Genomic DNA, 24,363 nt, shown 5'->3' on the forward strand with positions numbered 1-24,363 from the left:
TTGTAGGATACACGAGAAGCAACTACACGACTTGCTTCCCTGAATTCCTTCCTCATATCGACGTTCTCCTTACGGAAAGTATCGACCAACTGCTGGATCTGGGCCTTAAGCGCTTGGTCCGTGGGGAACAGCGGGTCTGGTTGAGGGGTTGGAGCCGAAGAAGTTGATGGCACAGGTTGAAATGCCGACACAGACAGAAGAGGGTCCTCTGCTTCTGTCAACTCGAGATGTTCTTCCTCCTTAGGTGGTTAGGCCACCTCTTCAGGGTCTTCTTGAAGGAGACCCTTTTCGGTGTCCGAGGACACTTCTGACATCCTCTTCTGATGGATGATCACGCCTTGTAGAGCCTTGTTGATGTCGGCCTGTAATGTTAGTTGCACGCCGCAGGGAGGCCCGGGTCATGCCTGAGGCACGACTGCATCAGATGTCGCCTTAGGGAACAGCAGGCTTCTGATCGCGTCGATTGGTAGGTACGGTCCCGGAGAGTTCTTTTGGAACCCTCGTACCCACTTCCGAAGCGTTTCCCTCGCAGTATCCCTCGACTCCGACGTCTTGGAATAGCTGAAACCCTCGGTCATCAAGGCCGAGCAGACGTTGCAACCCTTGGGGTCCCAGTATCTCAGGGTTTTAGTTGCGATGGAGCAGGGGCATGAGACCTGCATATGTTGTAGCCACAAAAGTTCTTACTCTTGTGGTTGCAGTACATAACTGCACACTTCACCTTGGACTCCTCCTGTAAGGATAGAAAAAGGTGAAATGAGTATGGAGTAATTTATCACACTGATGAATTAATTTCATTCATTACAAATAGCACTTGCTATTATCATTATAGCTTAGGATGGTAAGCTAGAAAAGAAATAGGAAAGACATATATCTGCGTTTCCTGTCCAGGCAATTGCTGTGACCTCCCTCAATATTAATATTAGAAACTTCCTTATCAGGGAAATCTCGGGTGAAAGAGCTCTAGAATTTCGAGATGAAGTTAGTGTATACTAGCACTAACCCTCCCACAATTGGAATATTAATACTGTAGGGTAAAGATATTATGTTCTGATGACCTATGGCTCATCAGGATATTGAAGGAATACTTCACTTCACCATTATTTAGCGGTCTCAACAATGGACTGAAAGGATACACAGAATATGTTGAAAAACATACTACTGTATATTGCATACTATAGTTTTCTAACCGCTGTATTTTCTATACTGCAGAAATACTGGCTACTGTATAATCTTATACTGTAGTTCTGCCGGCATGCTATCGGCTAGGCTAGTACCTCACGGCACCAGCCGACAGAGAGAGAGAAAGCATGGAGAGATGGGCTACCATATTATTATAGTTTAGTACAATAATTAGGGTTGTAGGGACTACTGTCTCTACTGCCTTCTTCCAGAATGAGGATTCAAATGGAAGGGGAAAGAATGTATCAATTCCAGCTTCCATCCAGCCACAATATCTGTTGCCGGCTGCTCTGCCGTTTCCAGGGTTTGTGGATGGCAGTCCAAGAGAGGACTGAAGAATACTCAAAGATGTATAGGGTCTCCCACTGGCAGCCGTCATGGCCGGCACAACCTTTCCCGGAGCCTTGCTTTTGTTAGGGGGAAGGTCGAAGCGGCAATCAAGCCGCCTTTCTAGGAGCCCGGCCGGCATCGCAACCCGCCCGGCAAGCGGGGAGATTGTAGAATACCGGCCACAGATGTTGTGCCGGCTAGACCATCACAAAAGGACAAAAGGGGAAAGGAAAGGGTCTTATATTTTGCATAGAAAGAAGGCAGCACGTCTGCCTCCAACTGTCGGCAGCAAAACAAGGAAACATAGTTTCCTATGCTGGGGCCGTCTTGGGCGGCAGAAGAATAACTATTCCTCAGCCTAAGACATTGCTGGATATAATACATGTCTTCTAGACCACAAGGGAGAAGGTGGCGGCAACTTTACTACCACTTTCTGTTGTGGACTAGGGAAGCCGGGCTTCCTATGTCGGCAACTATGAAACCGGCAGGGGAATGACTAATACCCCCTTCGCTAGAGTTGCCGACAACAAGACTGAATACTCTTGAGTTTCTGTCGTAATTCAAAGCTGCGATACTCACCGGCAAAGAGGGAAGACAGAAACTATCCCAGTCAAGCCAGAGCACACTACTCTATGGCAAGACCAAGATTGGGTTGTTTCCTAATGGCGGCACTCAGAGGGAAGGAAGTGTTTATCCTTAAATCTCTAAAAGTGACGAGTATCGAATTATGTTAGTAATTCTAGGAGATATGCTATCTCCGACTGTATTGATAAAATGATACAAGAGGATAAACAGGGATAACGTCACTAAAGTATACTAAAACGCATTAGGCTAGCCTAACTCGAGTCGGGATCTCGGCTACGCTACGTCACCGAGACCCTATCGTACATGATCGAAACATTTCACAGAAGTGGAAATATTACATGAATAATCCAATCTTCACTAGTATAATTTGCCTAAATAGCTATAATTCATTAAAGCTAAATACCGGGGACGTCGTACTACTAACTAAATAAAGGGATTTTGATGAAGGAAAAATCTATTTCTGGGGAGAGACCTGTGTCGCCCGGTGAAAAGGTCCTTGTCACTTTTCTGATATAAATAACTTCCAAATATACCAGAGACAGTTAAAGCATGGAATGCAGAGGTTACTACCCTCGCGCGAGCACCCGTAAGGGCGTCGTGTATAAAGATAGGGCGTGTGAAAACCACTATTCACTGGTCGTCTTCCATTTAGAGAATTCCTTCGTCAATACATGGGGAGAGCCGACACAGCGGCTCGAACCATTCCAGCCTGAACCACCCCACTGACACCCGACACCTAGCGCCATCTGACATCCTTCTGTATGATTAATGGCTTGGAAAGGGAAGGGAAAACAGGGAAGGGTTTCACCGGGCGACACAGGTCTCCCCAGAAATAGATTTTTCCTTCGTCAAAATCCCTTTTCTGGGTCGACCTGTGAAAATATACAAGAGAATGCCTTCCAAGCCCATAAGTAACAAAAATAAAAAAGGGGAATTAACATCATGTACATGTGGAAGGTTTACTAAATGAAATGCAGAAATGTAACACAACAATCACAAATCTCAAAAAACCTTAAGTATAAAAATAGTAATCTTGGTATGTGTACCCACGAGTGAAGAAATGTAACACAACATAATCACAATTCTCAAAAACCTTAGAATAAAATGGTAATTAACGGTCCAAATACTTAAGGATAAGGCTATATACATCTCATAGGTAAACGACAAATAATGAACAATGTAACAATGACATAACGTGAGATATTATGGAGCTAAATCCAATCCACCGAGATGAGAGGCATCGTGGTGAGAGTGGCAGGTAGGAGGGAGAAGAAAGAGAGTTGGACGAAAAGGAAGAAAGGTAAGAGGTTACTCTAGGGAGATGACACTCCTAGCTGCTATTGTAGGGAATTTTAGGGCCTGTAAGTTCTTTAAATAGTGGCGTTTAAAAACCATAGGAGATTTCCAACCTGTATACTTTCTAAGTTCATCAAAATCCATTTTTAAATATTTAACTTAGCCGGTGAATATATAGCTGCAACTCTGTTGCTCGACAGACAAAAAACTGTACAAAAAAACTCGTCAGGTATCGCTATACAGGTTGCGGGTGTGCCCATCAGCGCCATCTGTCGGCCAGATACCAAGCTCCATGTAAACAAAGACTCAATTTTTCTCTCTGTCGACGTGTCGACAAGACGTACTTTACTCGCTGTTGCTAACTGGAGTTTTTCACATCATCTTTGGTGAAGTACTATATTCTGGTTTTGAGCTTTCGCTGTGCAGGGTTTTTCTTCAAATAAATCCTTGAACTCTTTTTTGTATCGGATGCATTGTTGATGACTTAGATCGTTTTTTGGAATTTTCCCTTGACCAATTCAAAATGGCTGACCTTTCACAAGTTCCCAAGTTTAGAAAATGCAATGCTAGGGACTGTTCTAGGCGTCTTCCGAAGGCTTCTCTCGACCCTCACACTATTTGTTCCAATTGTCGGGGTAAAACCTGTCAATTGGAAGATCGGTGTGAGGAGTGCGTGGGCCTTTCGGAATTCGATTTTATCGAATTTGAAAAGTACACACGCAGGCTAGAGAGAGATAGAATTAGGAGAAGTTCTTCTAGGTCTATTGATATTTCCTCTCCTCATGCCCCACAACCTATTCCTTCCCCTGTAGTGGTTGTTCCTAACCCCCCTCCTAGCACTCAGGAACCATCGATGGCTGACATGATGCGTGCCATCCATGCCCTGGGGGAGAGAGTTGAGTCCCTTGCAAGTGACCGCAATCAACTCATGGCGGATGTTAAGGAGCTTAAGTGCCAAAGTGCCGCGGGAAGTGAGAAAGTGCCAAGTGAAAGTGTTGTGAACAGTGTTGCGCTTGAGGGTTCGTCTGTTCGTGCCTGTCGTCCTCCTAGTCCGGGACCTCTTGCAAGCTCCCAAGTCCAGGGGAGAAGCAATGTCGCACGACGCATGGGTTCGAGAGGCTTTAATCAGCGAACAGACGTTCCCTCCATGGTATCAGGCGTATCTCCCCAAGATCGCCCCTACCTACGTAAGACGAGAGAGCCCGTTTATACCTCGTCGTCTGAAGGTGTTTCTCGTAAGAAACTTTGGACCAAGGTCTCACGACCTTTAAAGCGTAAATCGGTCCCTTCAGGACAAGTCCAACGTCCCGGTTGTAGCCACTGGGTCAGTTCGGACTCGTTGCCGTCATCTGATGACTGCTCACCGCCTAAGAGAGGCAAAGCGGTACCGCTTCAGGCACTAACACCGTCTGTCGCCGCACCTGCTCCCGTAGACCCTAAATGGGCCTTGCTGCAAGACATGCAGTCCAAGCTTACGTCTTTGATGCAGGACTTTCATGCGGAGAAGGTTGCTACCGTACCTTCTGGCCAACAACCTTCCAAGCGATCGGTTGTGCGTCCTGTTGACGCTGAGGTAACCTTCTCGCGTCTACCAGTTGAGGTGGTTCCTCCACCGATGCGATCCAGTGTGGGTTGCCAGCCGCACGTTGACGTTAAGCGACGCACGGAGGTGGTTGTTGACGTTCAGGACGTTCAACAACCATCAGAGGTGACTTGTTTTGACGCGGTGCGTCAACCTCCGCAACCCGGTGTGGTTTCCACTGCTCAACCCAGTCGGTCTAGACAGTCTCGGGTGGACGCTGTGCGTCCTCGCGCTCCTATGGTTGTTGACAGTTCACAGACTGTGCAGCAGTTCCATGACGTTGCGTCCGGCTCCGTCACGCATGCACCAGTGCGACCGGACTCAGCGAACCAGACGTTGCCCACTCCGTTGCCGTTTCCTCATCAGTTTTCGGATGAGGAACTTTCTGATGAGGATGTTGCTGAACATCAAGACGATCAACAGTCAGAACTGGACGAGCCTAAGTCAACTCAACCCTCTTTGGACTTTAGAAAAGTCTTGGCTGTATTCAAAGAGTTGTTTCCTGACCAGTTTATTTCTGTGGCTCCTCGTTCTCCGCAGTCAGAGTTTGTATTAGGCATGCCTTCTACCGCACCTGCCTTTACTAGACTCGTCCTAGCACGCTCGTCTAAGAGAGCTTTGCGGCTGATAGGAGACTGGTTAGAGTCCAAGAAGAGTTTAGGGAAGACAGCATTTGCCTTTCCCCCATCTAAACTCTCTTCTAGATCGAGCGTCTGGTATGCCACGGGAGAAGTTCTCGGCTTGGGAGTTCCTGCCTCTGCCCAGGGCGACTTCTCAAGTCTTGTAGACTCTCCCCGCCGCCTTGCCATGAGACGCTCGAAGATTTGTTGGTCACCATCGGACCTGGACCACCTTATGAAAGGGATCTTTAGGGCTTTCGAAGTCTTTAACTTTTTAGACTGGTGCTTAGGAGCCCTGAGCAGGAAAATCTCTTCGACAGATAAAGATATTTCGTTGCTCATTATGTCCGTGATGGGTCCAATGAGCTTGCTGCCTCATTCACGTCCGGAGTCCTGAAAAAGCGAGAGTCTCTCTGCTCGTTCCTGTCTGCTGGAGTTACACCATGCCAGAGATCGGAACTTCTCTTTGCTCCCCTTTCCAAGTGCCTGTTTCCAGAAGTCTTGGTAAAGGAAATTGCTGCTTCGTTGGTGCAGAAGGACACTCATGATCTAGTTGCGTCCTCAGCTCGCAAAGCTCCCCCTTTGCCTGCATCTTCCGCTAGACCGAGGATAGACACTCCAGCGTCTCGCTTTATTCCGCCCTTTCGTGGCAGAGCCTCCAGCAGAGGAGGTGCTCGTGCCGAAGGGAAGCGAGGGAAGAGGAAAAGATCCAAGTCCTCTAAGGGCAGAGTCTGACTGCCCGCAACTTCAGACAGCAGTGGGAGCCAGACTCAAAAACTTCTGGCAAGCCTGGGAGAGGAGAGGCGCAGATTCACAATCTGTGAAGTTACTCAGAGAGGGGTACAAAATCCCTTTTGTACGCAAACCCCCTCTAGCAACGTCTCCCATCGATCTCTCTCCCAGGTACAGAGAGGAAGAAAAGAGACAAGCCCTGAAACTGGAAGTGTCTCTTTTGCTAGAGAAGGGAGCGGTGGTCAAAGTCTCGGACCTTCAATCACCGGGATTCTACAACCGCCTCTTCCTAGTTTCAAAGAAGACAAGAGGGTGGAGACCGGTGCTAGACGTCAGTGCTCTGAATGTCTTTGTCACAAAGACGAAGTTCTCCATGGAGACCACAAAGTCAGTCTTAGCAGCGGTCAGAAGGGAAGACTGGATGGTCTCGCTAGACCTAAGGGACGCCTACTTCCACGTCCCCATTCACTCAGACTCCCAACCTTTTCTGAGATTCGTTTTCGAAAATGTGGTCTACCAGTTTCGGGCCCTGTGCTTTGGCCTAAGCACAGCTCCTCTCGTGTTTACGAGGCTGATGAGGAATGTGGCCAAATTCCTCCACTTATCGGACATCCGAGCCTCCCTTTATTTGGACGACTGGCTTCTCAGAGCCTCTTCCAGTCGTCACTGTCTGAAGGATCTCAAGTGGACTCTAGATCTGACCAAGGAATTGGGACTCCTAGTCAATATGGAAAAGTCGCAACTGGTCCCATCCCAAACTATTGTGTATTTAGGGATGGAGATTCACAGTCTAGCTTTTCGGGCTTTTCCGTCGGCCCCCAGAATAAATCAAGCCCTGTTATTCATCCAGAACATGCTGAAGAAGGAACGCTGCTCAGTCAGGCTGTGGATGAGTCTGGTAGGGACGCTGTCATCCCTGGAACAATTTGTGTCACTAGGAAGACTACACCTCCGTCCTCTTCAATACCATCTAGCTTTTCACTGGAAAAAGGACAAGACGCTAGAAGCGGTCTCGATCCCGATTTCCGAAAAGATGAAGTCTTGTCTGACTTGGTGGAAGGACAATATCAACCTAAGAGAGGGTCTTCCCCTGGCTGTTCAGACTCCCAACCACGTTCTCTTCTCGGACGCATCGGACGTGGGCTGGGGCGCGACACTAGACGGTCGGGAATGCTCAGGACTGTGGAACTCGAGTCAGAGGAGCATGCATATCAACTGCAAGGAGCTGTTGGCAGTACATCTGGCCTTGAAAAGCTTCAAGTCTCTCCTTCGAGGCAAAGTGGTGGAAGTAAACTCAGACAACACCACGGCCTTGGCGTACATCTCCAAACAAGGAGGTACCCACTCACTGACGTTGTACGAGATCGCAAGGGACCTGCACATCTGGTCAAAAGGTCAAGACATCTCCCTAGTAACGAGGTTCATCCAAGGCAACTTGAATGTCATAGCAGATTGTCTCAGTCGGAAAGGGCAAGTAATTCCAACAGAATGGACCCTCCACAAGGATGTGTGCAAGAGACTTTGGGCCACTTGGGGCCAACCAACCATAGATCTCTTTGCAACCTCGCTGACCAAGAGGCTTCCCATCTATTGCTCCCCAGTCCCGGACCCAGCAGCAATACATATAGATGCCTTCCTCCTAGATTGGTCACATCTGGATCTCTACGCATTCCCACCGTTCAAGATTGTCAACAAGATACTGCAGAAGTTCGCTTCTCACGAAGGGACAAGGTTGACGCTAGTTGCTCCCCTCTGGCCCGCAAGAGAATGGTTCACCGAGGTACTTCGATGGCTAGTAGACGTTCCCAGAAGTCTTCCTCTAAGGGTGGACCTTCTACGTCAGCCTCACGTAAAGAAGGTACACCAAAGCCTCCTTGCTCTTCGTCTGACTGCCTTCAGACTATCGAAAGACTCTCGAGAGCTATAGGCTTTTCGAAGGAGGCAGCCAGTGCGATTGCTAGAGCAAGGAGAGCGTCCACCATTAGAGTCTACCAGTCGAAGTGGGAAGTCTTCCGAGACTGGTGCAAGTCAGTTTCTGTATCCTCGACCAGTACCTCTGTAGCTCAAATAGCTGATTTTCTCTTATACCTGAGAAAAGGACGATCCCTTTCAGCTCCCACTATCAAGGGCTACAGAAGCATGTTGGCATCAGTCTTCCGGCATAGAGGCTTAGATCTTTCCAACAATAAAGATCTTCAAGACCTCCTTAAGTCTTTTGAGACCACCAAGGAGCGTCGTTTGGCTACCCCTGGATGGAATTTAGACGTGGTGCTAAGATTCCTCATGTCAGACAGGTTTGAGCCGTTACAATCAGCCTCCCTGAAAGATCTCACTCTAAAGACTCTTTTCCTGGTATGCTTAGCCTCGGCTAAAAGAGTCAGTGAGATTCATGCCTTCAGCAAGAACATCAGATTTTCTTCAGAAAAAGCCACCTGTTCGCTGCAACTTGGTTTTCTAGCCAAAAACGAGCTGCCTTCTCGGCCTTGGCCTAAATCTTTCGATATTCCCAGCTTATCGGAGATCGTAGGCAATGAACTAGAAAGAGTCTTATGCCCTGTTAGAGCTCTTAAGTTCTATTTAAAGCGTACCAAACCTTTACGAGGCCAATCTGAAGCTTTATGGTGTTCAGTTAAGAAACCATCTTTGCCCATGTCAAAGAATGCTTTATCATACTTTATCAGATTGTTAATACGAGAAGCTCATTCACATCTGAGTGAGGAAGACCGAGCTTTGCTTAAGGTGAAGACGCACGAAGTTAGAGCTGTAGCAACTTCCGTGGCCTTTAAGCAAAATAGATCTCTGCGAAGTATAATGGACGCAACCTATTGGAGAAGCAAGTCAGTGTTCGCGTCTTTTTATCTAAAGGATGTCCAGTCTCTTTACGAGAACTGCTACACACTGGGACCATTCGTAGCAGCGAGTGCAGTAGTGGGTGAGGGCTCAACCACTACAATTCCCTAATTCCATATCCTTTTAATTTGTCTCTTGAAATGTTTTTAATATTGTTTTTATGGGTTGTCCGGAAGGCTAAGAAGCCTTTCGCATCCTGGTTGATTTGGCGGGTGGTCAAAGTTATTTCTTGAGAGCGCCCAGATTAGGGGTTTGATGAGGTCCTGTTGTATGGGTTGCAGCCCTTGATACTTCAGCTCCTAGGGGTCTATCAGCATCCTAAGAGGATCGCGAGGCTCCGTAAGGAAGACGTACTTATAAGGCAGAGTAATCGTTCAAGTCGACTTCCTTACCAGGTACCTATTTATTTTGTTTTTGTTATTTTGATAACTTCTAAAATGAAATAAAAACTCTTAGCTCATAAAATGTAAACATATTATACTGGTCTCTACCCACCATCCTGGGTGTGAATCAGCTATATATTCACCGGCTAAGTTAAATATTTAAAAATGATATTTTAATTATAAAATAAATTTTTGAATATACTTACCCGGTGAATATATAAATTAAAGGACCCTCCCTTCCTCCCCAATAGAGACGCAGTGGGACGAGGAGAAAATTGAGTCTTTGTTTACATGGAGCTTGGTATCTGGCCGACAGATGGCGCTGATGGGCACACCCGCAACCTGTATAGCGATCGCTGGCGAGTTTTTTTGTACAGTTTTTTGTCTGTCAAGCAACAGAGTTGCAGCTATATATTCACCGGGTAAGTATATTCAAAAATTTATTTTATAATTAAAAGATCATATTTTGAAAATAATTGATGGAGGTTGCTACTGCTCGGATATCATGTGCATGGGGAAAGGATTCCGGGTTAGCCTGCTTGATGAAGTAAAGTATTTGCTGTCTAATACCTTGGATGGAGATAGTACCTCCATGTTCCCTGACAAACAAGGGACCAGATGAGCGTGTAGCAGTTCTAGCTAAAAAGGCCCGAAGAGTCACTACTGGACACAGAGAAGCATCAAGTGGAAGAGGGATAATCTTCCAAGGGGACCATCTATTTTGAGGGTCCTCATTTTTAGCAAGGAAAGCTCTATCTGGGGAGAGTGGGACTTCTCCTGACGGAAGGAAATCTAGGTTTTCAGGATTACGGGAGAGAGCTGCTAATTCTGAAATTCTGGCACCTGAGGCCATGGCTGTAAGAAACAGGGTCTTCCTAAGAAGGGAAATGTAGGAGCAGGATTCGTTATCGGTGTCTGATGCTAGTTTTAAGACATCGTTTAGGTACCATGAGACCTTTTGTGGACGAATAAAAGGTCTAAGCCGAGCACAGGCTTTTGGGATGGATGAAAAATATGAATCTGCTAGGTTAATATTGAAGCCCACCTGAAAAATCTTTTTCAGGGCTGATTTAATTGTAGTGATAGTACTAGCGGCTAGGCCCTTGTCAAATAAGGACCTAAAAAACGAAATGGCCAAGTTAGGGGTCATTCGAGTAGCGTCTGAATTCTTTAGAAATTCTGCTAGTTTCTTAACAGCCGAATCATATTGCCTAAGAGTTGAGTCCCTCTTGTCTGATTTGATAAAAAGGACATTTTCCGAGTCGATATTTGCATCCTTGTGGGCTGCAAATTTCATGAAATCCACAAAGTTAGGGTTTGTGCTATTCTTGAGGAATCTGACACAGTCTGAGTTTGGACAACTTGTGTCAACTTGGGGTGTGGAATCCGGAAGGGGTGAAGTTTCAGCTCTAGAAGGAGCGGAAATCAGTTGCTCTTTGGCCAGTTGGGAGTCACCAAAGCTGCTACTCCTTTGAATGAGCGGAGTTTGGGTAATACTTTCATCAGAAGATTCACTGGAGGGAATAGGTAAATCTTCTTCCAACGGTTCCAGTCCAGGGTTAATGCGTCTGTGGCATAAGCCTGAGGGTCCAGGTTGGGGGCTACATAGCAAGGAAGCTTGTGGTTGAGGTGTGTCGCAAACAAGTCCACTTGGAGACCCGGAACCAGTCTGGATATCCACCGGAAGGAATTCATGTCTAGAGACCATTCTGATTCCAGTGGTTTTGTCCTGGATAGGGCGTCCGCTATAACGTTCTGGACTCCTGCCAGGTGTGTGGCTGACAGGAACCAGTTCCTTTCCATTGCCAAGGTGAAAATCATTACCAGGATCTGATTCAAGTTGGAAGATTTTGATCCGCCTCTGTTTATGCAGTGGACTACCGCTGAGCTGTCTGAGACTATCCTGACATGAGTCGTCTTTGGATGAGATAACCGTTTCAAGGTTAGAAATACTGCCATGGCTTCCAACACGTTTATGTGGAATTGTTTCATAGTGGGGGACAAGGATCCCTGAAACATCTAGTGTTGAGAGTAGCCACCCCAGCCACTGAGAGACGCGTCTGTGTGAATCGTCAGTTGAGGAGGGGGAAACTGCAGAGGAACCGACTTGGATAGATTCTCTGGTTTTGACCATGGCCGGAGTCTCTTTATTAATACTGAGGGGATTGTTGAGACTTTGTCTCTTAGTCGAATTGTTGCTCTCTTCTTCCAAACTCGGTTGATGTCTTTGAGTTTGGCTTTTAGTAGGACGTCTGTTACTGAGGCAAATTGGAGTAGGCCGAGAACTCTTTCTAAGGCTCGTCTTGACACCTGTTTGTTCTTGATGAACCGTTTTGTCTTTGAGGCTATCTCTTTGACCTTTTTGGGAGGGAGAGATAGTTTGTGATCTGTAAGGTCCCAGTGAATACCCAGCCATTCGAATTGACTTGCGGGTTGTAGGCGTGATTTCTTTAAGTTGACCTGAAAGCCTAACTTTTGCAGGAACTGAATCACTTCGGCTGTAGCATTGTGGCATTCCTGATCTGTTTATGCCCAAATGAGCCAGTCGTCCAGGTAAGCTATCAACATAATTCCCTGGCTCCGGAGCTGTTCTAACACTGTCTCCCCCAGCTTCGTGAATATCCTGGGGGCAATGTTGAGGCCGAATGGCATCACTTTGAACGCGTAGGACTTTCTGCCTAGGCGGAAGCCTAGGTAGGGAGAGAAGTTTCTTACCACTGGGACGTGATAATAGGCGTCTGTAAGATCAATGGAGGTGGTGACGGCCCCACGGGGAAGTAAGGTTCGTACCTGACAGACAGTCAGCATACGGAACCTGTCGCAAAGATTGTAGGAATTCAATTTGGACAGGTCCAGAACTACTCTCGAGGTGGTCGAATTCTTTTTCGGAACCGTGAACAGGCGTCCTTGAAATTTCAATTTCCGTACTCTCTTTATGGCCTTCTTTAGGAGATCTTTCGTGTAATCTTCCAGAAGTGGAGTGGGTTTCTGAAAGAAGGTTATTGTTGGAGGTGGAAAACCTTGTGACCACTTCCAGCCTAGACCTTTGGAGACTATACTGTGGGCCCAAGGACTGAAGGTCCATTGGTCTCAAAACCGGTATAGTCTCCCTCCTACCTGGTCTGTCTCACTGATTGGGATTAAATTTTGCTCCTCTACCTCCTCTTGAACCTCTGGCTCTAGGTCCGCCTCGTTGACGGAACTGACCTCTAGCCCTGTTGCCTCAGGGCTGCCTAGGGTATCCTCGAAAGGATTCGGAGGCCTCAAAAGCTTGATTGAAGGCTGGAGAGGTCATCCATGTAGCCATGGGAGCAGGTTGAGCGCCTTGAGGAGCCGGAACAATCACGAATTGTTGAGGAGTGGACTTGGAGGTAGACGGGGTCGAAGTCTGTGGAACTGGAGATTGGCGATGTTGGCCACGACCAGGCTTGTAGGGAGAATAGAATCTCTGCTTCTTTTTGGGGTATTGTTGCCTCATAACTGGATCAAACTTGCGTTTGCTAGAGAGGCCCCACCTAACCTGGAGGTTCTGGTTAGCCCTGGCTGCTTTCTGGAGGACTTTATCCACTTCTTCCTGTGGGAAAAGAGTCTTGCCCCAACAGGAAGAGCTAATAAGCCTATTAGGCTCGTGCCTAATAGAAGCCTCCGCCAGAACATGTTTCCTGCAGTTTGTTCTCGCGGTCCAGAAGTCATGCAGGTCTATCTGATAAGTCTGCAGGGGAGACTTCGCCAGTACCCGAAAGATCTGTTCTTCCCCATAAAGGGAGGCTATCAACTCCGAGGATGTAAGTGAGTTAAGGGATCTCGCTAGTCTATTTCTTGTCTCAAACTCCGTTTTCAACAAGTGATCCAGGAGCTTAGGAAGTCTCTCTGAAAAGAGGGAGGAGGCACAATCCGGGTCGAGTTTACCTACTGTGAAGGTCGCCGGAGCATCCTGCCAAAAGTCCCTTGAAGCTGGCATAAGGAGAGAGGTGGGGTCCGTCTCCTTAAGGGTTGGCATAGGGAGGCCGTCCTTAATGGCTTGGATGGTCAACTCCGTTACCTTGTCAGCGAGAGGAGAAGGAACATCCAGAGGTGACGTAAAGATGGTATACGCACCTTTATGAGAGGTTAGTTTAGAATTAGTGCAGCCCCATTCTGAAAGGGTACGAGCCCAGACAGCTTGGGCTTGTTCCTTTGGGAAAATTACTGTCTCCTTAGGAACTTTGTCCATCCTGACGAGTGCATGTTCCCTCAGGTGCACAAACCTGTTAAAAGGAAACTGGAGGTCAGCAGGGTAGAACTCCAGGTCCCTCAAGAGTCAAGGTACCATTCAGGTACGGAGCATGCCGAGCAAACCGCCAAGGGTTGTTCTTATCGAACGGCGGTAGCTTTGAGGTTTCAGGACCTACAGTCGGAGCTGGGTGAGATCCGGAGCGGATAAGGCCAGCGACCATATCCTTAAGCTCCGTCATTAAGGAAGAGTGCTTTTCCAGCCTCGTGTCCATCATCTCTTTGACCTTTGACAATAGAGCAGCCGAATAGGGGTCAGACTGGCTATCTGGAGCTGATGCCTTGGCTTTAGCGGACATACCCCTCTGTCCTTTAGAAGGAGGAGGGGTTTTTGACATTACTGGGATGTCGGCGGATATGGAAGGTCCGGTGACCGGGGACAAAGCTGGAGACGTATATGATGTGCTGGGTTTGTTCTTGGATTTCTTTAGCGGCTTAACCTTAGGACGGACCGATAAGGACCCATCCCAAGGTGAAGCCGAGGGCTTGTCAAAGCCCAGGAAGGAAGAGGAAGAAGAAGGAGTAGGGGAAAGAAAAGAGCCTGCCACTAACCTGATCATCCATCGGCTCGAGATGAATGTCTAACGCTAACACATCGCCGGAAAGTTGTTGCTCCTCCGGGGCAGGTAAAGCTGTTCTAATGGCCTCTAGGAGCGGTGCAGCGAGTTCGTTGGGTACGGCGGCCGAGGGGGATCCGGGGAAAAGCCGGGAGGCCATGTCCCCGTCCAACATGTAAGGACAACCTTGAGGGGCGTTTCTGCCAAACCCCGAGACCCAGGTCCGGAGGCTGGATTTGGCCGCCTTGATGGACTCCTCGTCAGCCTGAAAAGGAGGGTAAAGTTAGAACGAACGCGAAAAGGGAGATGCGTGAAACAACAGTCTCAGGTTACGAAAAAGTTTACTTGTCCATGACCGAAGAATTCCCAAAAACAATAAATATAGGAATGATAATTATTGAGAAATCTTACCTCATCATTGAGGAGGATGGAGGAGAGCTCGTAGCAGAGCGAACAGGACTCTGGGAACCAGACCATATACGGGGTCGGGTCTGCTTCCCGGGCGAAGGAGATCGCGCAGTGAGCGTGGGACCGGCAGATGTCGTGGCCCACCGGATCCGCGAATGTAGCCGAGCAACCCTTGAAGGCGCAGCGGACTTTCTATAAAATAAAATATATTATAAGTACACCAACTCCCTTAATAGCTCTAACTAACCTAAAAGGTAAGAGAGAAGGTTGGCATGCATAACACTAATAGAGTTAAGGCCAAAGAAGGGGAAGGTGATAGAGTCTATATGAATATGTGTTGGTAGGTTCAGGGTATTCACAAGGAACCGGAGCTCCTAAGGTAATCAATGTTTTGATCTAAGATGAATTTAGGTCTAGTGCAATAAAAAAGGGAATGCTCCGTAGTGCACCGGAGTTCCGCGGAGATGCGGCCCTTGATATAAAAATGATCTCCGGTTAAAATTGATCTCCAGTAGATAGTACAACGGAGTTACAGGGGAAATAGGGAAAAAATACGGGGAAGCTGATGAGAGCCTGCTGCCGGATCACCGGAGTAATTTAAAAATGGGGGGGGGGTTGTCGTGTGAAAGGGGCTGTAGCCCGGAGTCATAGGTGCTGAAGGCCAACGAGGGGAGAGATTCCCAGTCGAAGGGGAGCACCGGAGTACAGTAATATTTAGGTAAGTAACGTGTTCCCAGCTCAAGTATGTTAACGGAGGACCATGGTGGAGCTCCGGAGTAAAAGTAATAAGCAAAGTCCAGACACAATTTCCCCAGGCCGGAGCGGGGGAGGCAGGGTGGGACCGTGAGGGGGAGGGGGAACTTGGTTGGCAGCTCGAGAGCAGGCCATTAAAGAGAACTAACCTAAAATAGGGGCAGACTCTAACTACTAGAGAGAAGCAAAGTAACCTACCAAAGTAAAGGATAATGCAATAATCACAAAACGAGATGAGAGAGGGGGAGAAGCCAGCCTCTTGTGAGGAAAATATTCCGAAACAGTAATGTAAAACTGAAAAGCGGGGGAAACTCCAGCCTCTCTCATTCGTAGGGTTACTAAGCTCGATCTAGAAATGAAAACACGAACCTTAAAAACAAAAAACACATGTAAAACATATCTGTCCGTAGTAGTACATAGAACTCAAGTTAAAGTTAGCGAAGAATAGACAAAAAGGGCAGTAAATAAACACTCTCTGACAAACGGTATTCAAATAGAAAGACGTGCAAATCCAAAACTGAATGGGGACAACGAAGCGTAACTTCGTTTCAAGTCAGGAATGCCTACCTAGGGTAGGGAACTAACTGTAATAAAACACCGAACGCTATTCTTCGCTAATGCAACAACACGGACTCGGAAGCGACTCATTAAGTACCTAAATAGTAAAATAGGTTCTAAAATAGGGTCAATGACCAAATCAATCTAACGTAAGATTAATAAAAGAACCTAGCATGACATAAAATACCCGAAGGCATGTAAACAAAGCATGAGGTACGAACGCGTAGAAGACGTGGTAACGGCAGCTAGCCGAGCGGACTAAAACACACGCAAAACGCAAATAAGGCGTGCAAGCCCGGGCAATGAATAATGCCAAAACAAACTATGGTACTTAACATTGGTGCAGCAGGAAGGAGAGCTTCAGCCTTGATGAAGTAATCCTAAAATCAGCGAAAAAGGCACACACAAAAGGAAAATGGTAGCGTCGCGACACGAGTTCAAAAGAAGGATGACAGATGGCGCTAGGTGTCGGGCGTCAGGGGTGTGGTTCAGGCTGGAATGGTTCAAGCCGCTGTGTCGGCTCGCCCCATGTATTGATGAAGGAATTCTCTAAATGGAAGACGACCTGTGAATAGTGGTTTTCACACGCCCTATCTTTATATCCGATGCCCTTAGGGGTGCTCGCGCGAGGGTAGTAACCTCTGCATTCCATGCTTTAACTTTCTCTGGTATATTTGGAAGTTATTTATATCAGAAAAGTGACAAGAAGGACCTTTTCACTGGGCGACACAGGTCGACCCAGAAATATATATATATATATATATATATATATATATATATATATATATATATATATATATATATATATATATATATATATATATATATATATATATATATATATATATATATATATATGTATATGTATGTATGTATATAACGGATTTTGAGCGAAGCGTAAAATCTATTTCTGGATGAGGTAGCCATGTCGTCCTAATGAAAGTTCCTTCGTTAGTAGCTTCCTAGGTTATATTTGACTACAGTGATATATCCCAGAGAATTTACCAAAGGTATCCAGAATTCTAACTCCTGGAGCGAATATCCCTTAAAGATTTTTTAAAAGGGATATCGCATAATATCAGAGGACGTATTCCTGACACGTCGCTTAGCTATCTACACCCCTAATAGCGTTTTTGCTTCGAGGGGAAAGTGGCAAGAATATAGGAGAGCCGTTATTAAGGCAACGCTCTTACTGTACTGTAAACAGGCGCCACCCCACCACCGCGTGGCGCCAACTAGCCATTTTTTTTAGCTTTGTAGGTGTCACAGATACAGTACATTAGGGAGGGATTCGTTATCCTTTTGTCAAAAAGAGGGCGGGTCCATCAGGACGACATGGCTACCTCACCCAAAAATAGATTTTTCGCGGTTCTTTGGACTCGGGCCATGTCGTCCTGATGGAAGTTTACCAGAGCATTAATGTATCTGTGGATTTTCAATAGTGCCGTTCATCTCGAGATAAATTATCCTTTGGTCTTCTGGACCTAGAGACACTTGATGTTACCGTTATACATCATTCAACTGATCATGGCATATGTCAGTGCTTCCTGCCCCCTACAGGGAAAGAAAAAAAAACCCGAGGATTGTGAGTTCAAGGAACAGACTAGCAAACAGTTTGTATATTAGTGTCATCATATACATAAAGCATAGTTTGTACTTAGATGGTATTGATCTGTGTAGGTTACTGAAACCTCCCGAGTCTGGTTGCTAATAGAGACAGACAGGTTTATATACATGTAGGAAACCTTAATTCAGTAAAATAAACAGTTTAGTACAATCAGTCCTTACCTGGTTGCTTGGAACAGTAATAACCTTAGTTCCCAATGTTTTCCTAAATATCAATAGGATCAAAAGACTTTTATTCATAGTTTAAAATATTTGGGGCGAAATGAGACGCTGTCACCTGTGTAGTTAGAACAGTCTATAGTGTCGTTACTAGACATATCACTCAACATGATATACCTTAAGAGTCTATCATGTACACCCTTCACTAAAAGTCCCAAATAGTGCACTGTTCTTCGCAGAAGTCAGGCGGCAGGTTTTAGAACACTACCTACTGCCACCACAAAATGCTTTATCTCCTGTACAGTAATTGCTTCGCGTAGTGTTTGAAGAAGACTCTGGATGACTTCCATCCAGTATAAGCGCGAAGGCTTTCAAACGACATAGTCTGAAAGAAATTTAGAGACGAGGCAACTTTCCTCGGATCATGACCTGCGGGTGTACTGTCTGGATCCGTTCTGCAAATAAAATAGGTGATTTTTGCCCGTATCTGTTTCAAGGATAACGTTGAACCTGATGTTTCTCCCCTGAAAAGCTGACCTCCCCTAAAGTCTGAAATTCTACGAAGATAGACCTTTAGGCATTCCACTGGGCAGAGGGATGCTTCTTCCTTCAGAGGGCAGATTCTCCAGGGACTCCATCTCTTAGTGGGCAGCTCGTTCTTGGTGAGAAACGTTGGGTCCGGAAAGAGGTTCAGTTCTCCGCAGTCTGTGAACTGAATGTGGCCATCATCCCTCGAGAGGGCCACTATTTCACTGACTGGCTCCCGAGGCTAGTGCAAATACGAATATCACCTTTTGTGTCAAGTCCTTTAGAGAACAATCTTCATTGTTCAGAGTTGATGCCAAGTGAAGAACCTTGTCCAGAGACCATGAAATGGGCTTTGGAGGGGCTGCGGGCCGAAGTTTAGCGCAGGCTTTTGGAACCTTGTTGAAGATTTCGTTAGAGAAGTTTACCTGGAAGGCGTAAAGCACTGGTCTGGTTAGGGCAGATTTGTACGTAGTGATCGTATTGGCTGCTAGACCTTGTTTATGGAGATGGATGAAGAAGGACAAACAAAAATCCGTAGAAATCTCCTTAGGTTTCTTTGCCTTGACAAAGGCGACCCATTTTTTCCAGGAAGACTCATATTGTCTTCTTGTTGACTTTGACTTATATTCTTCTAAGAAGTTAATACTGTCCCTTGAAATCCCGAACCTTTTCTTGACTGCTAAGGTGAGAAAATCATGAGATGAAGGTTCCGGGACTTCTGTGATGAAGCTGAGACAGTCAATTTCTGCACTTGCTGAGTCAGAACTAGATCCGGCAACGGGATCAGCTTCAGACGTAGTTCCGTTACTAGGGGGAACCAAACGCTGTTAGGCCACTTATGGGCCACTATCGCTGCTGTCCCGTGAAAGGATCTCAGCTTGTCGAGGACTTTCAGCAGAAGGTTGGTTGGAGGGAACAGGTAGATCTTGGACCATCTGTTCCAATCTATAGACATCGCATCCGTCGCTTCCGCTAGAGGATCCTCGTACAGGGCTACATACCGGGATAGCTTTTGTTGTAGCTCGTTGCGAAGAGGTCTATCTGCAGTCCTGGGACTTTGCGTAAGATGAAAGAGAATGATCTTGCGTCTAGGGACCATTCTGACTCAACTGGGTTGAACCTGGAAAGAGCGTCCGCCGTCACATTGCGGAATCCTTGAAGGTGGACTGCTGACAAGTGCCATCTCTTCTTCTCCGCTAGTCGGAGGATGGCCAGTATTACTTGATTTAATTGAGGCGATCTCGAGCCCTGTCGATTTAGGCATCTCATTACAACCTCACTGTCTAGAACCAGTCGGATGTGGATCGAACAGCGAAGTTTCAGTTTCTTCAGTGAGAGAAAAACTGCCATGGCTTCCAGAAAGTTGATGTGGAAGGTTTTGAAGAGGGAAGACCAGGTTCCTTGTACTTTCCGATGATGAGAGTGGCCTCCCCACCCTTCCTTTGAGGCATCCGTGTGAACGGTAGCTGACGGTGAAGGTGGTTGCAAGGGTACCTTCTTCTTTAGGTTCTTGACCTCCAACCATGGCTTGAGTAGGGATCGCAGACGATTTGGTATAGGTCTCTTTAGATCTCTTCGAGCGTTTGATGCGTATTTTCTCCAAACTCCTGATGCATCTTTTAATTGTGCTCTCAATACTGGCTCTGTCACTGAGGCAAACTGGAGGGACCCCAACACACTCTCCTATTGCCTTCTTGATATCCAGACGGATTGAAGGAGTCTCTTGACAGATCCCGCTATCTCTTTCCTCTTCTTTGATGGAATGGAAAGGCAGTGTTACTGTAAGTCCCAGTGGACACCCAACCACTGGAACGTCTGAGCTAGAGAAAGACGAGACTTTTCCAAGTTGATCTTGAATCCTAAGTGTTCCAGGAACTGGATCACTTCCTTGGAGGCTTGCGTGCACTCCTCCTTGGATGCTGCCCACACCAGCCAGTCGTCCAGGTAGGCTACCACCTGAATTCCTTTTAGGCGTAGTTTATGAATGGCTGCATTCGCAAGCTTGGTGAATACCCTTGGAGCTATGTTTAGACCCAAGGGCATGGCTCTGAAGACGTACTGTCTTTTTTGTAGTTTGAACCCTAGGTAGGGGAAACTTGACGGTTGATTGGGACGTGCCAGTACGCATGTCTATGGAGACTGTATATGCCTGTTTGGGCAAAAGGGTCCTTATGTGTTGAAGCGTCAGCATTCTGAACTTGTTGAGTGGTGATAGGTCCAGAATGACTCTGAGCTTTTCCGAGTCCTTCTTCGGAACACAAAATAGCCTTCCTTGGAATTTGATGGACTTCGCCCTTCTTATAACTCTCTTGTTTAAGAGTTCCTGAACATATTCTTCCAATATGGGGGTTGAGTGTTGGAAGAATTGAGGGAAGTTTGGTGGAGTTGTGTTCCAACTCCACCCTAGTTCATTCTTGACTAGGCTGTGGGCCCAGGGATCGAAGGTCCAGCGATCCCGAAAGAGGAGAAGTCTCCCTCCTACCGGTAGCATCTCACTTTGAGTGCTGGTTGGAGGATTTACCTCCTTAGCCACGTCCACCTCTGTTGCCCCTGCCTCTGGAGGGGTGTTTAGAGGATCCTCGAAAGGAACCTCTAGACTTCGGCCTAAAGGTCGTTGACTGCCTTCCGTAAGCTGGGGTGAAAGCGGGCGACTGTGTTGCCACCGTCTGGGGCACCAGCTGGAAGGTGGTGGTTGGTTGTGCTGCCGTCTGTTGCACCGTAGCCATGGGAAGCTGTTGTTGTTGCCTGGGACGAGAGGGCACTCTTGGTCGTTTCGTCTTCCTTTTTGGCTGGGGACCCTCTTCAGCGGAAGACTTTCTCTTTGAGGACAAGCCCCACTTGGAGAGGAGATTCCTATTCTCCGTTGCGGCTTTGTCCATGACCTCTTTGACCACTTCGATTGGGAAGAGGTCTTTTCCCCAGATGTTGGAGGCTATCAGCTTCCTTGGTTCGTGCCTCACCGCAGCCGAGGCGAACACGAACTCCCTGCAAGCCCTTCGGGGTTTAATGAAATTGAACAGGTCTTTGGTGACCGTCGCCAAATGAGCCTTGGCGAAGACCATGTACATGTCTGGGGTTTCTGAAATGCTTGCCATTGTCTCTAGCCCCGTCTGCAGAGACATAGAGGCGGCAAGACGTTCTTTTGTCTCCTGCTCCCTGCGCAGGAGAAAGTCCGACAACTTCGGGAGGTCTTCACCGAACTGTCGTCCGGCAATGTCTGCCTCCAGCTTCCCGACTATGAAAGTGTTGTGAACATCTTTCCAGTCCGCATCATCCGATGGGAAGGCGAGGGAAAAGGGTCTACACTCCTCGAGTGTAGGACAAGGTTTCCCTGCCTCAACTGCCTTTAAAGCTGCCTTAAATCCTTTGTCCATAAAGGGAAAGGCACGAGAGGGATCAGCAATAAAGGAAAGGTGCTTTTTGCTGAGAGCTGGCGCCTTGGAGCTAGTAAAGGCCCTCTCCTTCAAGGTGTTGGTAAATAAGGCCTGGGCCTTGGGGAGGTCAAGAACGAGGACCTCTTTCGGCTTTGTCTCCTCTTTGGACGAAGGTTCCGTCCTCAGGCGGACATAGCAATCCGGATAGGCCCCTTTGCTGGGCCAGAACTCTACATCATCTACTGGGACAGTGCCCAGTTTCTCGGAGAGAAAGATCCCCCCTGACATCGGCATATGCTCCGCATACCTCCAAGGATTGATGTCAGAGAAGGCAGGAAGATCCTTGATGTTTAGCTTCTTCGGGGCTAAATGCGTTGCCACGAGCTGGTGCATATCCGTCCGAAGAGAAGCCTCCTACTCAGATGATTTCTTTTGCATGTCCTGGAACATGGACAAAAGTGAATGCAACGTACTCGTGATCGAGTCTAACTGGGGGGCAGAAGAAGAAGTCGAAGGCACCGGCTCGGCCACCGTAGCTGAAGACACCGAAATCGTTTCGGCTTTCTCTGTTTCGCCTTCAGGGGGTACGTCATCCTCCTGTTCCAGTTCTTCTACCAGGAGATTATGTTCAGTCTCCTCTGAGACAACCGACATGTTGTCCTCTAGTTGGATGCCCTTCAAGGAATCCGATACAACAGATTCTATCAGAATCTGGACGAGGGGAATCTCAGGTTGAGCCTGGGGAACGATTGCATCCGAAGATGCCCTAGGGAACAGACAGTCCCTCATCCTCTCATTAGGAAGGTATGGGCCAGAGGTGTTCTTCTGAAAACCCCTGACCCATTTTTGCAGCGTCTCTCTTGCTGCATCCCTTGACTCTGTGGACTTTTGATCATCAAAAGCCTCCTTTACCAGCTTGTCACAAACGGTACATACCTGTGGGTCCCAATACTTAAGAGATCCCTTCGGGATTGCGCAGCGAGCATGGGCCCTGCACATGTCATGGCCGCAGAAGTTCCTACTGCGGACCCTGCAGAAGTTGTTCCCGCACTCGGGATGCTCCTCCTGTAAAGAAAGAAAAGCATATAAGTATTCGGTGAAATTCTCAGATTTCATCATACATATTTTAAATATTATTTAGTTTAGGATACGGTAAGCTAGAAAAAGGAAAAGACACCTACTTGTGTCTCCTGTCCAGCCCATTGCTATGACCTCCTTCAATATTGAATACTAAATTCTTAACGAATTTATGGGAAGATAATATGATTGGATATAAAGTGTCTTCTTAACACTGTCTTCTAGATTCAATATAGGGGGTTTGGTAATGGTTGTTAACCATTAAAATGCAGAGAGAATCGCTCTCTTAAATGTGATGGTCTCACAATAGGCTGCCCATGAAGCACCTTGTAGGTTGGATAAAATAGTATGGGCTACAGCACTGACTGCAGGCGGCATGCCGCCAGTACTGCCGTGCCTACCGGCATATGCCGGCATGTTCTGGGCTATCGAAGGTAAGCACTGCCTTCAGGATGATGGGCAGCGGGTCGCCAGCAGTTGCTCTGCCGCCGGCAGCCAAAGGATCCCTCTATCAAGTAGGACCCGCTGGCAGCCGGCGGATAAATGTCTAGACTTTGGGTGGCCGGCCGCCGGCAGACAACATAGTTGCCCGCGGCCGGTCAGAGTATGCCTATTGCCGTTGGGTCGTCGATCAGCAACACCCATGGCAAGTGGCGGCAGAGCTAACTGCCGACAGACAGGCGGCCAACATGGCTGCCGACAGTCGGCCCAGGATGAGGAAAGGCAAAGGAAAGGAAAGGATGGAGGAAGGCAAAGGCTCAGCCTTGCCGGCCTACATCCGGAATGAGGGTTCAAATAGAAGGGGGAATTATATTTGGGCTTCCATCCAACCATATCCCATCCATATTGGTAGCACGTATATGGAAGGCAGTCCAAGGGAGGACTGAAGAACACTCTAAGAAAGATGAGGGTTCCTGCCGGCTGAAAGGCAGGGAACCTCAGGCTAATTCTTCAGACTACCCATAGGGTCGATTGTAGAATGGCGGCCAGGGTGTGTGATGGCTAGGCCAACACAAAAGGGACAGCAGGGGAGGGGCAAGGGTCCTATAGGTGAGGTAATACCCAAAGGCACTACCGACCTGAGCGATTCTGATCCCATAGTAGACGACCTCATAGTTGGGGAATTCAATTCCCCAGGTTGGTTTAGTCTAAGCGAGAAGGTGGCACACAGGACGCAATCTGAAAAGGGAACAGAATCTCGTACCAGAGATCTTAGGCAGTGGAAGAAATCAATTCTTCGGCTTAAGATCTACCAGCACAGGACTGTCTGCTAGGCCATGGGATGAGGAATTGTCATATAAGACCTCCAGGGTATGGACTAGGGAGGTCTAGCCTCCTGTAAAGGCAACCTAACCTGACTTGGGAAATCAATTCACTAAGACGGGCGGTTGCCAAACACAGACATTCTACTCTGATGTCCCGTTCTAAGCTCAAAACCGACTCAGTGGTTAAGAGAAAGAAACGGAACACCCCAGTAAAGATTTGCCAGAA

This window comes from Palaemon carinicauda, chromosome 45 (assembly GCF_036898095.1).
Source record: "Palaemon carinicauda isolate YSFRI2023 chromosome 45, ASM3689809v2, whole genome shotgun sequence".
Lineage (NCBI taxonomy): Eukaryota > Metazoa > Arthropoda > Malacostraca > Decapoda > Palaemonidae > Palaemon > Palaemon carinicauda.